Source organism: Peromyscus eremicus, chromosome 19 (assembly GCF_949786415.1).
Source record: "Peromyscus eremicus chromosome 19, PerEre_H2_v1, whole genome shotgun sequence".
In the NCBI taxonomy this organism is placed as follows: domain Eukaryota; kingdom Metazoa; phylum Chordata; class Mammalia; order Rodentia; family Cricetidae; genus Peromyscus; species Peromyscus eremicus.
This window is the reverse complement of record NC_081435.1, coordinates 46,717,399-46,722,022: the sequence shown is the minus strand read 5'-3', so window position 1 is coordinate 46,722,022 and position 4,624 is coordinate 46,717,399.

Genomic DNA, 4,624 nt, shown 5'->3' with positions numbered 1-4,624 from the left:
GGGGCATACAGGTAAGATATATTTGTCTGTAGAGTGATGCATTTCCTTCATTGTGGTAGAGGCTGCAAGACTCATTCTTTTTCTTTATTGAGTGAATGTCCTAGAGCATACCTATTAAAAACTATTGCATCCTTTAAACACCTCTCTCTTTCTCTGTCTCCTCCTTCCCCTGTCCATCTCCCTCTCTTTTTCCATCCTCTCTTATGCCCCCTACACATCTTATAAAATACAAAAGTAATGATCACAATTTTTTTCTTCTGCAGTTTACATCATAATGTCATCAATGGCTTACCTCAAATTGATGCTCAGCAGGATACCTGACAATCAAGATTTTTGTTGTGCTATATTGTGCCAGAGAGGTGGGAATGAATACAGTTATAGGGTTAATTCTAAATACATATTATTTCATGTAAATGTGAGGTGCTTCCGTCCTTTCTAATTTAATAAGGGTATAAATCAATAATCACAAACTGTGTGTTTAACAGACAATGTTAATCTGATTTAGTAGAGACACTGCATCTGCTATGACAGTGACTGCTACTTCGTAAGAATGTCTGTATTCACATTCCAGGGTCTATTCACCATTTTCCGGAACCAGATTGGCAGATTAAATGGACATGTGATGGTGATCATTCTATCCATATCTTGTAGTTTCTTAAAGGCAGAACTAACTCATGCTACAAACTTATTAGTATTTTCTTTTACAGTGTGATGTGCTAGTGTGATCCTTCCATTTGGATTCTCTAGTACAATGCCTCTTGCTTGCACAAGAAGATCCATTTGAGTACTGTATAAAATGTCAAGCACGCTAATGACAATCATACATTGTGGATCACAGAAATAATTTCCAAATGTATCTTTGCATTTGGTGAGCCTACTGTAATTCACACCTGAGCTACTCTTTTCTTGGGTACCATACTACCTTTCAAACAAGAAAGCCATATCAAGTCTTCTTGATGGTATCAGTGCCAACTCAGATTATTTCTACAATCATTTCCAAATGTCTGAGTATCCTCTCCATCCTCCCCCGACTACACAGCTGTATGAGTAAGTAGACAAAAGTGCCCTTGGAAAAGGGCTGAGGACTCATTACTGCACACAGTTGCTGTAGTCTAAACAAGGCCCTCCCTCTCAGAGACTACATCACCTCTTAATGACTATGGAATGTGCAAACTGGATCACGTCTGGAAACTAAAAGAGTAATTGTGACTTTTACTGAAACTGCTCTAAGTTTTCCATCTCTGGTTTCTTTTGCTGGAATAGACCCACATCTCTTTCATTGACCATTTGTCTGTTTGGCAGTAGGGAATCTGTGTTCTATTATCTACCTCTATAATTCTGCCCTGGTCCCCTTTGGGTACCACTTGCACCTTGGTGATCACTACTATAACCCTTGCTCTATGGCTGTACTTCACTTACTGGCCTTTGTTTCCTAGTGTTATTTCCAATGCTGTCAGTGACTCAAGTTACTGAAATGCTCTCCATGCTGACTCTTGTCTACAGAGGACAGCCACTGTTGAACTTGCCAGTAGTGTGGATGCCATGTATTTTCATGGTTTTCCCACGTGTCTCAATCTCCTTTGAGCTACTATCATATACTACCCAAGATATGCTCATCTATTTATAGAATGGATTTTTTTTCTTATATTTCTAGAGAACTGGAAGTCCAAACCAAAACACGAAGCTTGCTGTCTGGTAAACATCTGGTTTCCACTCCCCAGATGATAACTTGGACATTGATTGCTCTGGAAAGCCAAAGAAGGACAGCTTAAAATCATATTTGTCTATTGTGAGCAGCACCCATCACTAAGTGAGACTGAGTTCTTATGAACTATTCATTTCTTAAGAGTCCCACTTCCTACTACTAGAGTGTTCACTCAACTTGAACAGTAGCTGTGATCACCAAAAATCAGCATTTTGACTCATCTGCTCACTGAGAATGGTACTCTGCAGGACTTCTCCCTCTTTTTCTCATGATTTGGAAATGGTCACCAGGTCAAAAGCCAAGTCATATATAACACTTAACTCTTGAATTTCTTTATTCTTAAAGAGCGCAGTCTGGTTTTGCCCTTTGTGTAGTAGAATATTGCTATTACTATTTTAGTCATCAAAAAAAAGCAATACAAGGTTGTTGTAGAATATTATTTTAAGATGTGTTACATTTGTTTATGCTGTGGAATATTTTTTAATGATATAAAACAATTGGTCTAATAAAGAGCTGAATGGTCAATAGTGAGGCAGGAGAAAAGATAGGCAGAGCTGGCAGACAGAGAGAATAAATAGGGGGAGAAATCTGGGGAGAGAAAGATCTAGGAACAAGAGAAGGAGGACTCTAGGGGCCAGCCACCCAGCTAGACAGCAAGCCATGGAGTAAGAAGTAAAGAAAGGTATATAGAATAGAGAAAGGTAAAAGCCCAGAGGCAAAAGGTAGATGGGATAATGTAAGTTAAGAAAAACTGGTTAAAAATAAGCCAAGCTGGGCTGGAGAGATGGCTCAGAGGTTAAGAGCACCGACTGCTCTTCCAGAGGTCCTGAGTTCAATTCCCAGCCCCACATGGTGTCTCACAACCATCTGTAATGAGATCTGAAACCCTCTTCTATGTACATAATAAATAAATAAATCTTTAAAAAAAAGAAAGAAGCCAAGCTAAGGCTGGGCATTTATAAGTAAGAATAAACTTCCGTGTATGATTTATTTGGGAGGTGAGTAGCAGGCTCATAAAAGAGTGAAGAATAAAAAGAGTTAAAAAAATCAATAACACGCCAGGCGGTGGTGGCGCACACCTTTAATCCCAGCACTCGGGAGGCAGAGGCAGGCGGATCTCTGTGAGTTCAAGGCCAGCCTGGTCTACCAAGTGAGTTCCAGGAAAGGCACAAAGCTACACAGAGAAACCCTGTCTCGAAAAACCAAAAAAAAAAAAAAAAAAAAAAAATCAATAACACAAGGTGAACCCAGAATTCTCTAATAAATTTGTAATAGTTCATAGTAAAAGTATTTACATATGTTTTGGGGCATATATTTATAAAAACCTTAATTTTTACTCACTGCTGTTTCTATTATATGTAGTATAGTAATGATATATTATTTTAAATGACACTATATTACTCTAAACTGTTGTATAAATAGGTCATAATTTTAATTTTATACTATACATAGAGCATAATCTTAATCACAATTAAGTTCATCTCATAATGATAACAGTTAGTTTTGCTTCATACAACAATGTTGTGTAAGCATTCTTGACATATTAATTCTTTGTGCAATTATGTAAGACAAAGCCTTATGCAGCTTCTGAGAAGTAGAACTTGTGCACAGAGGTTTAAAACATCTTAATTTGGTATTAGGCACTGTCAAATTATTCCCAAAATTACTTTGACAGTTTTTAACCTAAGATGAATAACTTTTTATTACCTTATTGTTAACATTTATTTCTAAGGACAAAGTAACATTTTTACAAAACAAAGGGTGGTAAATTAGGTCTTGTTTGCATTTTCTTATGGGTTATTACTACTTTATGAGTCGGTGCAGTTTAAATTTTAATCTAGGCAGACGTAGACATGATGTTACAGATGCTAAGTTTTCTTTGTTAGTATTTTATACTCCTTATCTCCACCTGTGTTTTTAAGTAGAGCTGCCTATTTCCCTGTGACCTTGTGGTTCTCTTTGGTTTGCAGGTCACAACCATGCTTGCCACATACAGTGTGATGAAAGAGTTATTTTCATTTTCTGGCGTGTTTTTAATAAACTAAGCATTACCTGGCTTTTTCAGTTTGGTAACATTGCTATGAGGATTATTTGAAATTATGTATAAATATATCCAGAATTTCTAGTTTTTAGTTAATATTGGTAAGTTATTTTTCTTTTAAAATTTCCATATACTGCAGGCATAGTGAGGCATGCCTTTAATGCCAGCACTGGAGAGGAAGAGCCAGACTGATTTTTGTGAATTTGTAGACAGCCTGATCTACATAGTGTGTTTTAGGCTAGTGAGAGCTACATAGTGAGACCTTGTCTCAAACAAAACAAAAGAAAAAACAAAGCAAAATAAATAAATGCATTAAAGTTCCACATGTTTGTTTTAAAATTAATCGCAATGAAGGCATTATACTTAAATCTTTGGATTTATCTGCATTTATAACTTAAACCATTCAGTTATTTGAGATTTCTTTTTACACTGATTAGTTTTTGTCATCATTTGGCAGGTTTTTTTCAAAATTCCTTTTTACAGAATAACTCAAAAAAGAACACCAAATCTTTTTTTCCTTGGGGGTGGGGTTAAACTTCATTTTATTTGTTACTGTAACATTCTTAAAAAAGAAAGAAAGAAGAAAGAGAGAGAGAGAGAGGGGGGGAGGGAGGGAGGGAGGGAGGAAGGGAAGGAAGGAAAGAAAGGAAGGAAGGAAGAAACAAAGAAAGGAAAAAAGAAAGAAAGCCAAGAACATCTGCGTGCTCTCCTGTGACGGCAACCACTCTCACAGCCCCTTATACACAGATCAATAAATGATAAGGCCATTCCATCTGCCAGTGTTCCCTCCTTGTAAACAGTACTTCACTTCTAAGACATGCCTATGACACCAAAGAGGTAGAAGGAAAAACATTTGAACAGATTATTTTCTTAATTGT